This window comes from Adiantum capillus-veneris, chromosome 17 (assembly GCF_014529385.1).
Source record: "Adiantum capillus-veneris isolate H3 chromosome 17, ASM1452938v2, whole genome shotgun sequence".
Lineage (NCBI taxonomy): Eukaryota > Viridiplantae > Streptophyta > Polypodiopsida > Polypodiales > Pteridaceae > Adiantum > Adiantum capillus-veneris.
Window position 1 is genome coordinate 36,353,651 of NC_140947.1, and position 13,577 is coordinate 36,367,227.

Sequence of the window (13,577 nt, forward strand, 5' to 3'; positions counted from 1 at the left end):
TGCCCAAGACCTCAATGGAAAGCGATCCGGACTCAAGATGTAAGAGCATGTAGGGTGTTTGTGTCTTGACTTGGAGAAAGTTGGTGAGAAAACGCTTTTGGACATTCTCAAACTCTTTCCAAGTAGACTTCCCGATGCTTCCACCCCACACCTCCACTCCATAAGAAGCACCGGTGTCACCAATGTGTCAAAGAGGTACTTTTTGAGATCCCAACACTTGATCTCTCCAGCATTGCACATGTTCTCAAATGCATAATAAGCCCTCTTTCCGGCTTCCAAGCCACGCATTGCACAATCCTTCCATTTATGATTGGATGGAACCTCAAGGCCAAGGTACTTGAAGTGATCTACCACTTCAAGTTTCTCATTGTTGTATACAATGCATGGATTTTCGTCATTGAGGGTCTTTACAAGCATAACCTTGGTTTTGGATCCATTCACGATCAGCCCGCTATGTAGGCAAAAGCGTTCCAAGACACTCATAAGCTTTTGTGCATCTTCTAAGGTATGTGCCAAGAGCACTACATCATCGGCATAAAGCAAAAGCATGATCACCGCATTTCCAATCTTAACCTCTTCTATGCTTGTTGCATAAAATCAAGAACCATGCATTCCAATTCATCAATGAGTAGCCTAAAGAGGGTTGGGGAAAGTGGGCATCCTTGTTTGACACCAATGGTGCTTGCAAAAAATTCTGAAATTCCATTTCCCATACGTAATCGACATATCACTTTTTGGTAGATGCGAAAAACTGCATGCATAAATTCTCTCGGCACTTGAAGGCTTTGCATACGTCTCCAAAGATTTCCTCGCGGTACCATGTCAAAATCTTTCTTGAAATCCACAAAGCAACAATACAACTTTTTCCTTTCAATCGAGATGCTTCCATAAGAACTTAAAGAGTGACAAGGTGATCAATAGTGCTATGATGCTTTCAAAAACCTGGTTGACCAAGCGCACGCTTGCCATTCTTTTCAGCCCATTCACTTATCTTCATCTCCATGATACATCCAAATAACTTTGCCATCAAAGAACCAATCATTATAGTGCGATAGTTGTTCACATTGTTTACATCTCCTCCTTTGTGCAAAGGTTTGATCCAATTTGCACTCCAATCATGAGGCATGCCATACTGAAATGCAAGGATAAACATATCGCATATCAAATATCGTGTTTTCTTGCTTGTCCATTTAATCATTTCAGCCTTGACACCTTGAAGGTCACCTGCCTTGCGAGTAGCAAGTTTCTCAAGCGCGCGGCATACATCTTCAATGGTAAAGAAGGGAGACATAAACGGAAGGGAGCTACAACACTCCATCTTATCAACATTGGGTTGCTCATAGAGGTTCTTGCAATGCATATACATATCCTCAAGAGTCAAGTCACCAAAGCTCTCAACACGCTTGCCTTTTAGATTTTGCCAAAACTTGCCACATGCATGTGCTTTCTCTTTCGCTAAAAGAAATTGTTTTTTGACTTCCCCCCTTCTCCTCTTCTTTTGAACAAGTGCTTTGTATGTGTGTGAACATTCCAAGTAAACTTCCTTGTCTTTGATTGCATCCAATCTTAGCAAGTGTTTTTGGGCTTGACTACATTCCATGTTAAACCATTTCTTCTTGGTGCTACCCTTCTTAGACCTTTTGCAAGACATGTGTTTCATCGAAAAGCATTCCTTCGCACAAGAGCAAATTACTTCTTTGAAAACTTTCCACTTGCATTCTAATGTTGGGCTCTCTTGATGCTCTATCATGCTTAACATTTGGTCCACCATATCAGCATATATAAGTGCTCGTTTGAAGTCTAGACGTAGGTACAAATGATTCACATCATGATTGGAGGCTACATGCTCGGGCCGTTTACCACACTTGAGGTCAATACATAGCATCCTATGATCCGATTCCGGATTCCATTCACCAATTGTAAAGCTTTGTATGCATTCTAGAGTGGCTTCCGAGAACAACATATAGTCAATCACGCTATCACCATTGTGCTTTCTACATGTAAAGTCATTGGTGCCTTGCCATAGAGATACACCATTTGCAATGAGCATTCTGGTACTATTGCACATATGTAGAAGTGACTTTCCATAGTGATCCAGTTCTTTTGCATCATTAGAACTTCGAGTATACATGTATGAGTCATCCATTCTTCTTGAGACATGCGGCATGTCGACTTGTTGTGTGTCGTGTTGTAATATATTTGTGCGAGCATTCATGTCTCCAAAAACAATGACTTCACCTTGATCCTTGTAATGAGCAATGTCTTCCTCTAGCTCAACAAAGGGCTGATCTCTATCCATATTCAAGCGAGCATAAAAGTTGGAGTCATAGTGAGGAATGTAGCAACCAGCCACAAACATGACTTGACCATTTGGTGGGCTGATTTTCAGCCATAAGTAGCGTTTATACTTATCTTATTTGACAATGGAATCATCTTTCAAACCCTTTTTGGTCATACATGCTACGCATCCTTGGCCTCTTTGTTGCTTTACATTTTTGGCCCACATCAAAGAATGCACATCGTATTTGTCAAATCCAAGAATTCGTTGCGTATCATGCTCCCATGTTTCGACAAGAAGTATCACATCGGAGTCATTGGTAAGCTCATCAATGCCAATTTCTGCATTCCATGGATACCCGTTACAATTTCAAAAGCTTATTCACAAGCGTGAGTTGGTCTCATAGATCATGTGTCCCTATTTGTTGGGGAGACTTACATCCTCCTCAAGTGGATTTTCTTCTTGAGATGATACCTTAACCTTCTTGCTTCTTTCCTCATATGCTTTGCGACGTACATTTTGTTGCATAAGAGTGCGATCCTCGTATACATTACAACCCGTTCCTTTGAGGCAGATCCAACCATTGTCAAGGATGATCTTTCTCTTTACCTCATTAGCCATGGTACATATAATAGGTGTTTCTCCCGAGCGAGGGACTCCTTGTTTTCCAACTCGATGTGAACCATAAGCCATGATTCCTGACATGACAAAGTGTGTAGCAAAAAACTCTTCAATAGAAATCGCAAGAGATTGGGGTGTTTCCATGCTTTCCTCCTTGATTCCACGAATGACAATGTTCTTTGAGCGTTTTTGTCGTTCTTGCAATTCTTGAGTGTCCACATTCTCTACATTCTTTGCTTGGACAACGGCTTGCGTGATAGGAGATGTGGAAACCACATTATCCTTACATATATCAACCCATGATTTGGATTCATTTCTCATCTCACATACATCATGTCGTATTGTATCTATCGTTTCCTCTTTCAATACATGATCACTCTCAACTTTGCTCAAGTGCTCTTTCAATACATTCATGTCAACAAGAGAGTGTTTACATTCTTGAACTTCATTCTCAAGATGCATCAAGCGTGTTGTTTGCATTTCAAGAACCTTCTTGAGGTGCTCATTCTCCACAACGAGAACTCTTAAAGTGCCATTCTCCATTGCAAGTGCGCGCAACTCTTCACCTTGCTTGTTGACGGTTTCTTGTAACGAGATCAAGTAAGCCATGATCATTGCTTCCGTTGTTGTAGACGATGTGGTTGGATTAGCATCCAAATTCCTTGGAGATTTTGCATCATTCTCCATGGCGAGTGTGGCTTTTTCACCCTTGCGAGTTTTGTCTCACATTGCCTTCAAGTCGGCAACAAAAACGAAAAGTTTTGACAGTTTTTCAGTTCTGAGATGCTATTATAGCAAAGACTTCCATTACATAGAAAAACTCTGTCTTTACATCAATGCGTAGAGGGATTCGTGCTCTTCGATTGAGGCTATATATCACCTAAATCGGAGTTCGGATGAGTAAGTTATGGTCAAAAGAGTGAACTGCTGTCTACTAGGTCAAAAAACGGCTGAGAGAGAGAGAGAGAGAGAGAGAGAGAGAGAGAGAGAGAGAGAGAGAGAGAGAGAGAGAGAGAGAGACAGAAGTGCCTACAACTCCTCCATCCTTTGCACATGAGCATGGCACAAATATAAAAGGCACGTATCAAATTACAGACACAGGCCGCAAGAACAATCTTTCAAGTTCTCACTTTCCAAACTCCAGCTCGTCACCCTTCCCCTAGTCGAGACGTTGTCGCCATAAGTGTATTGCTCCCCCATACTACTGCCTGGTTTAATTTGAACAGACATTAAAGATCTATCCGATGAGAGAGGGAGAACTAGAGACCTGCCACCTGGGGTTGTCCTTGCGTAGAGAGAGAGAGAGAGAGAGAGAGAGAGAGAGAGAGAGAGAGAGAGAGAGAGAGAGAGAGAGAGAGAGAGATCTCACGCATGCGGGCACACAGATACAGACATCCACCCCTAGAAACAAACAGAGCGCATTCGCTTAAGTTTCACCAAAAAAGTAAAAATAAAAACTTTACTCTATCCTTAGCAAAAAAACTCTTTACTTATTTCGCTGCAACCGACTATGCAAGACTTTTAATCAGGCCTATGCAAAACTGTAGGGAGGCGTTGTAGCACGACCTAATCGCAACACACAAAATTGTCAAATCGGTGGGTCGGCAACCCGGCTAGGGCATGGAAGCACGAGCATAGGATGAATAGATATAGAGGATTTAAGGGATCCTTCTACTCATCATAGAGAGAAGCCATGGAAAGGGCTTCCTCTAATCAACCACACATTCTTACTTGCTAATCACTTGCACACAATCATGCGATTGAAATTAACCTCTCACATCAATCACTCTAATCATAACTCTTAATCACACAACTAGACAAGCATGCAATTAACATACCTACTCCGCATTAGTGTGTCCATTCTGGTACATCCCCTCAATGCGACTACGTATGCACACACACTAACCGCACACCTTGTAGAGAGAGAGGAAGAGAAGGAAGGCATAGCCCTCACACACCATGGCCAATGGTGTGGATAGAAGAGATTAACTCAAAAAAGGGATTAGAGATCTACCATCACACTAATACAATCTCACTCCACATAATCAAACAAAGAAGACTAATAAGAAAGAAAGTGTGATTGATTATTAGAAATCAAGAGCTACATGGGTATGGAAAGCCCACGAGCCTCATAACCCTCCACTCTACAAAGAGGAGAACTCACCCAAGAATGACTTCTCATTAAGTATAGGGCTCTTTTATAGCTTTGGGCCTCAAATCCTTCAACTATAGGATAAAGTTGAGATCTTTAGCCTACACTTATACAACTTTGGAACTCCTAATGAGCCCAAGGCCTTATACAATGAACATGAAATAATTGTGCACTATAGCACATCCACAACTTGGTGCATAATTGGTGTAGCCTCTGTTAGCTGCTGCTAACATTCCCCCCTTCCTAATTTGGCTCACGTCCTCGTGTGCCGGTGAAGCAAAACATGGTGACATAGTAGAAAGCAAGTCCATGGAAGAAATGTTGAGCTGGAAAACATAAGAACAAGTAATGAGCATCAAAGGCCAACAAGGTTAAAAACATGGAGTACAATGAAAAAAACACCTAACTATCATGAGGATTACCACTTGAAATTTTAGTTTTATGCATGAAACACAAGTAATCAATTATGACCCTACGCTAATGCAAGTTCATAAACCTGTTAGCCTAACTTACTATGTGACCAATTTTAATAAGTCATTCAAGTCTATCATGTCTATGGGCTATAAAAAAACTCATAATTTATTAGTACATTGTCAAAGCTTTTTGAAGCTCATGGAAGTTTTGTTTTTGTCATTCATTGAAAAAAGTAAAGCACAATCACAAGGCTAATGTCCCAAGGAAAGTCTAGGTGCGACTCTCGGCTCCTTGAACCCTCAAGAAGGTGTTCCAAAAGCCTACTAGCCTACCAAGGCGACGGCTAACCCCTATCAGCCCAGGGCATCGGTTTAGGGCATTGACCAAGTAAGCGAAGGTGATTCCCCTCTCCTGCCAAGTGCCAATAAGGCGCTAGGCCTCACATAGACACAACATAACATATAAATTTTCTTTTCATGTGTCTAGTAGCATTTTTGCTACTTTTTATTGACACTTTTTTGCTTCATTGATTCATTTTTTAGCACTTTATTGCTTCCAACATGAGATGCTAATGGCAATTGGACTAAAGGACTAAAGCCTAATCATAGCCCTAGGTCATATTAAAAATGAATGGAGTATTAAGATTATCACTAAGAGTCTAGGACTAATGAGAAATGAACCTACATTAACCTAAGATCAAGGCCAATTACCTATGATTAGCACACATAAAACGTAATTTTTTGATAAGTTAATGTTCACAAAGCAAAGGGTTGAAACTTTAGTATGCCTAGCTTTTGAACATGAAAAAACCATAGCTTAGAAGCAGATTCACTTAAGCCAAGCAAGAGAATGAAGAGATAAAAAGAGAAAAATCATGGAAGGATTACCCCTATCATGCTCTTTGTGCATCCTTGAGCAAGCATCCCCTTTGTAGAGAAGTCTCTTGATCTTTTTTATTTGCAAAAGAAGCTTTTTGAAGCTAAGTGTAAACACAAGCTACAAAAGCCAATTATTGAAATCCAAAAGCACACAAAAAACATTAATGAAAACCTAAAGCTAGGGTCTTGCATACCCAAATTTGCCAAAGAGAAAAAACCCAAGGGAAAAAAGTGCCTTTGGTTATGCACATTATGCTCTTTGATAGCAAATTTATGCATACATATCAACAATGAGAGAGGTAAAATGCTCTACATAAGAAAATTTTGCAAATTTTCACAATCTCTCATGCATGTTTCAAAAGTTGATTAATTTCTAGCTCAAGTGAAATGTGAAATCAAAACAATCCAAGATCTTAAAATAATGCAACTTTTGAATGAATTTGAAGCGGCTCTGGATAGCCAAATTTTACAATTTTAAAGCTTCAAACAAGTTGGGTAAACACTAGCTCACATGAAATTTTCAATTTAATAGCAATCTATGAGCTAGAGATGACTGCAACTCTTAATGGAATGAAAGTGAATGGCTCTCAATAGCCAAATTATGTACTTGAAAGCTCAAAAAAGTTAGGTAAATACTAACTCAAATGAAAAAAATTAACATTTGACCAAGCTATGAGCTAGCATATATACAACTTTTAATCCAAACAATTGGAATGGCTCTAAGTAGCCAAAATTTGCAATATTTTGCAATGATGACCCCTTCTTGGATCAATGAAAGCACACTCTTGCCACAACTTTCAAAATGAAGCTCAATTGTTAGTGCTTTTTAGCATTTGAACATCCAATACAAGCACTAAATATGCACGATCGTCCACAACCCCAAAAGTTTAATGCTCACTCTCGTCCATCAAACAAGATCAGTGTTAGTGCTTTGCAGTGATTTGCATTCAAATAAAGCACTAAAAATGTACAATCAATGCCAAGCCCAAATTTTAGTGATCTCTTTTTGCTATCTCATGGTCATCCAAACTAGCACGATGGTTAGTGCTATGCAAGAATTTTTCTTTGGAGTTAAGCACTAAAAATGTATCAAGCAATGCACACTCTTGACCAAGTGTCAATGCATCATTTGGTTGTTAAAAGTGAAGCTTCATGCATATAAAATGAACTTGTCTTTTAATGTAAAAAGCTCTTGATCAAACTATGCACCATATCATGCTCAATTGCAAACCCAATCCTTGTATAAAACCTCAATTCATGACACATTAAATGCACCAATGTGCTCTTCATGTAGCAGTTTATTTTATACAAATCAATATGGTCACTAAATGCAAAAAAATGGTAGATTAGTCTCTCGCATAGCCAATCTAGCACCCATAACCATGTCATCCCCAATTTTATCATCTAATGAGGCTAACATGCATAACCTCTAGGACAATTGACTCTACCCGCTAGTCGAGATGATGGTGGACCTTATATAGACAAACATTGCGGCTTTGAAAATTCAACTCTGAATCATTCTCTTTTGTTGGTCAATTAGTCACTTTCAAGATGGCGATTTTTTTTTCTTTTCCCCGAGGTGATAGGTGTGGGAACCAAGGCTCATGAGTTATATTTATTTTTATTGTATTTTTTCCACACAAGAAAAGAAAAGAAAATTTCTGCTGTCTGTGATATGCTGGGGTTGCTGGCATGTCGCGAGACTCGGGAGGGGTGTGGGACCAGAGTAGCGCAAGAGGGTGTGTGTGTGTGACGAACTACAGTAGATTCCAGCAATGCAGCTCCCGCGTGAGTTATGAGTGTGTGTGTGTGTGCACGTGAGGTGTGGTGAGCCAAACCGGGCAACTAGTCTAATTGCGACAGTGAGGGTGTGTGTGTGTTATGAGCGCCATGCCAAAAAGAACATGAGACAAGCTTTTGAGTGCTGGCGAGTGCGTCTAATGTCAAGGCAGGTATGTGTGTGTGGGGTCGTGCCAAGCCAACGCTACAGATCAGGCGGGACTGCACTGCGGCTCCGTGCACACTATGTGTGTGGCGAAAACGCCAAATGGCCGGTAAGTGGGTGGGGTCGGCTCCTTGTGCCAAAGCCAAGCAAGGAAAATACGATGTGCTGGCGATTTCCTTAAAATAGGTGTGTGTGTGAGGAATTTGAATTAGCATTTAAAAAAAAGTTTAAAAGATCACTTACGGAGCATTCCCACCATTCCTTTGAGCGCAAGTAACATGTTTCAATGCTCCCTTAAAGATAATTCTCACAATACCTCTCGAGTCTCACCACATAGCCCCGATGCTCATGATATTTTTAGAGCTAACACCTACCAACACATACCTGTCCTTACTCTCGACTTTAATTCCCAATGCCACTCAATAACGAATATTGAGTGCAAAAAACATCTTGATCATAACATGCTTATTTCAATCAATTAAGTGACAACATCTCAAAGTTATGTTCAAATCCTCAATTGATATCAAAGAATTAGTTACAAGCTCATAAAAATATCCACATTTCGATCTACATTGAGCGTTTATTAGTCATTTGGTATAAGGCATAACAAAAGTTCGATCCATTGATTATCAAAATGGGTAAACCATAAGAAATTGATGCAATCTTACCCTATGAGGCATAGCATAGCTCACAACATATTGCACTAATTCTCCCATTTGCAGAACCATTCCCAATTGGGATCATTGCAATCCATTGCTCATGTCTAATGGCCCTCATCATCCAAATTCAATTGAATTTGTCATCATGGTTTGCATGGCTATATATGAGTGAATTTGAGTATAATTAAGCACATAAATGAATGCAAGATTGCCATGTTCATCATTTACATCAATCATTAGCATGGCAACACACAAAATTCTTCACAATTGGACATTAAATGAGCAATCTGTCTCAACATTCGATCCAATTTGTGATACCAATATCAACTTTTGGCCAATTCAATCATCATTATTAGTAAAAAATACCAATTATTCATTCAAGCACCGGGTTGCACATGCCATTGAGTAGGCACACACACCCAAATTTATGCCAAAATTTTATGCAAAAATTACATCAATTCATCATTGCAATGCTCAAATTTCAAATTTAATCAAGCATAAGTGAATGCATGCATGCTTAATTCCTAAAAATTAGCACTGTTTTTACCCAATCAAACAATGCACACACTCAAAAATTAAGCACAAATTATCAAATTTGGCTCAATTGGCAATGCATTTAGGCTTAGACCTAATGATTGCACACACTTTTCATGCAAATTTCATAATAAAAAACCATTTAGGTGCCATAATTGACCATCAATCATAGAAAATCAAGTGGTCTTGGATAGGCACACACTCAATTTTTGCCCCATTTTTTGGCATTTAAGCTTATCCAATGATTGAATTAGCCTAACATACACATCATTTACATGATTTCATACTCATGTATCATCAATTCCATCAATTTGTATGTATGCACACATTCGAGATTAGGTGCACACACACTTGAAATTATTGACAATTTTTTTCCTCTTTGGTGCATGCACACACATAATGATTTTTATGCACACACATGGATTCTTGATGAGATTTAAGCATTGTTTTGATACACACAAAGTTCATTAGTCAAAATTTGACTATCAATTTCATTCCAAGTGTATCAAATTAGGTGAAAAGTGTAGGTCAATTTGTGTTACACACCTAATTTTAGAAAATAATTAGCAAATTGAATCACATTGATCAATCAAAAATTGACATAACAAGTGAGTGCACTTACATTGTAATTACACTCCAAGCTATTCCTTTGCTCCACGCGAAGACGCATCATTGCACACACAAGTGTGTGCACCATCAAATCGGCTCCAAAATTGACCATTTGTAGGTCAAAATCAAACAATCAAATCATCAAATTAGGCATAAATTATCACAATCAACTTGATTAGAGTGATGATTCCACCTCTTACAAGGGGATTTAACATACTTTACACTTCAAATGTTAGTGGTTAGGTTAGCAAAGTTAGTCAAAATTAGTAAAAATTAGCATGAAATTAGTACAATTAGCATGGAAAGAAACGAAATTAGTAAGGGTTAGCATGAAATTAGTGAAATTGAGGGTGGAGTTGGGGGTTTGGGGTATTCATAACTCAACATTAGCATCAATTTCTTGAACAACATCATCAAATCAAAACAAAAATTGAGTTACACACACTAAAAAACCAACAAAATTAGTAGTGAAACTACTCTCTTCTACACATCCTAAACTCACTAGCTTAGGTTATCGATCCCCGACAACGGAGCCAAATGTAGGGAGGCGTTGTGGCATGACCTAATCGCAACCCACAAAATTGTCAAATCGGTAGATCGGCAACCCGGCTAGGGCATGGAAGCACGAGCATAGGATGAATAGACATAGAGGATTCAAGGGATCCTTCTACTCATCATAGAGAGAAGCCATGGAAAGGGCTTCCTCTAATCAACCACACATTCTTACTTGCTAATCACTTGCACACAATCATGCGATTGAAATTAACCTCTCACATCAATCACTCTAATCATAACTCTTAATCACACAACTAGACAAGCATGCAATTAACATACCTACTCCGCATTAGTGTGTCCATTCTGGTACATCCCCTCAATGCGACTACGTATGCACACACACTAACCGCACACCTTGTAGAGAGAGAGGAAGAGAAGGAAGGCATAGCCCTCACACACCATGGCCAATGGTGTGGATAGAAGAGATTAACTCAATAAAGGGATTAAAGATCTACCATCACACTAATACAATCTCACTCCACATAATCAAAAAAAGAAGACTAATAAGAAAGAAAGTATGATTGATTATTAGAAATCAAGAGCTACATGGGCATGGAAAGCCCACAAGCCTCATAACCCTCCACTCTACAAAGAGGAGAACTCACCCAAGAATGACTTCTCATTAAGTATAGGGCTCTTTTATAGCTTTGGGCTCAAACCCTTCAACTATGGGATAAAGTTTAGCTCTTTAGCCTAGACTTATACAACTTTGGAACTCCTAATGACCCGAAGGACTTATACAATGAACATAAAATAATTGTGCACTATAGCACATTCACAGCTTGGTGCATAATTGGTGTAGCCTGTGTTAGCCGCTGCTAAGAAAAACTTAACTTTTCATCCTTTTCCCTTGATAAATTTGTATTAGAAGAGATCTTTCAAGATCCCCCCCCCCCCCCTTTAAGACATCACGACCTTGCCCATTGACGGCTTAGCACACACACACCCTTGCGTTATCTTCATGTCAAGGTGGAGATTCTGCTCACCTTTGGGCAAAGCTCTTTTTGCAACCTCCCTCACATGCAACTAGATCGAGCCCAACCCCCCCCCCGCCCCCACACACACACACACATATCATCTGGTGCTTGTAGCAGAGACAAACACAAAGAGAAATATCCCGTTCCATCTCGGTTTTAGTAGGAGGAGGAAGAATCTTCATAGATTCCTCTCCTTACTCAGCTTTGAGCAACACTTGCCTCCATGCTCCTTTGAGTAGCATCTCATGCACCACGTGCCTACGCCAATCCCATTAGTGTCAGCCTTGCTTCATGCCCATCTACACTAGCTCTGCTTTATGTACCCCCATGTGCAGATGGACCTTGCCGCCCATTTGCAATCCCCTTTTTGTGCTTGCTCTACCTTCGCGTCATGCATCCTGTCCATGCCTACCTCCATCTACTGACATGCGGACATAGATGACACTCACCAACACATACTAGAAGTACAACTCCCAACCACCTGATGAGAGAGACACAGCGAGATCTATTAATTTCTCCCTACCAACAAGCATACCTCAAAATCGCCTCACAACAAAGAGGAACACAATCAAGAAGCTTTGGACGACCCCCCATCCCCCCCCCCCCCCCTTCCCTCTCTTTCTTTTCTTTTTGTTTTAACCATCGATCTCAAAGCAAAACATAACTTTCTTCTATCAAAACTCAAAAGCCTTTCTTTTCCTTTCCCTTAAATTTATAAACTTTGCAAAAGGTTCAGTGACCTGGCTCTACACGACTCTATCCACCCCCTTTTGCTTACACGACTCTACCCCACCCCTTTTGCTTTCCCTCCTTAACCAATTGGGATCTCACTTAGATTCCCACTAACAAAAATGTGTCCAGACTTAATCAGTTTTCCTTGGGCTTCGGCAAGTATTGGAAAAGTGATACACTAAGGTTGATGGCCAATAATGCATTACAACCGATACTAGTTAGGAAGCACATTGCCACATCATGTACAAGTTGACACTCGGAGGTTGCACGATGCAATCATATTAATGTATAATGTGAGTTCAACAAAAGAGATTTTAATGAAAATATATTGAACAAATTAACAATGATACATTAATGAAAAGGGTTTTTATATTCTATTTTGAAAAAATAACCTTAAAAAAGAATAATTTTATATATTCAAACATGTTAGAAAAGGTGGTTTTTAAATAGGCCCTAAACGCACATTATAGAGAGGGTTTCTCAAACACCCCCCCCCCCCCCCCCCCCCCAAAAAAAAAAACCCCAAAGACCATGCTTATAAAACAATAACAGTGTAAGCGGTTGTGAGAGATTCTCAAGTATAAAGTATTGAACATGAATCTGTATATGAATTTAGAGTGTTATCGGGTAAACAAACAAAACCCTTAAGAGCTTACTATGAATGTATACAATATTATATCGAAAAACTAAATTGATGATGGCGTAAAAATGAGTAACTATTCTCAAGAAAACTTTTAAACCCTAAACTTGGGGGTGTGTATACTCTTGAAACCTCCAAAATAGTAGGTAATTTGGCAAATTTCATAAACTCTTCGGCAAATAGTTATGGTCTCAACATTGCAATAATAGCCACATTAGCACCTTTTTCTCCTTGGTTGAACATTGCAATAATAGCCACATTAGCACCTTTTTCTCCTTGGTTGCTCAATTCTGTCTTCATATTAAGGGGTAAAACACTTACAAATTCTACGTGCCTCAACCTCTTTCACACTCATACTTCTAACTTTGTGTTCATGGCAATGGGATCTTCATTAATCTTTCTTCTATAAACATCCATACACGCACCTTCACCTGGGGCCAATAGATAGGAAATAATCTATATTACATGCGTTTCAAGAGGGATTAAGAGACTCGAAGGGAAGGGAGGGGGGGGGGGGGGGCGGGGGCGTCACTATATATAAATTGTGTATATCGTATAAGTTCAAGAACTATTTGTTAAACTT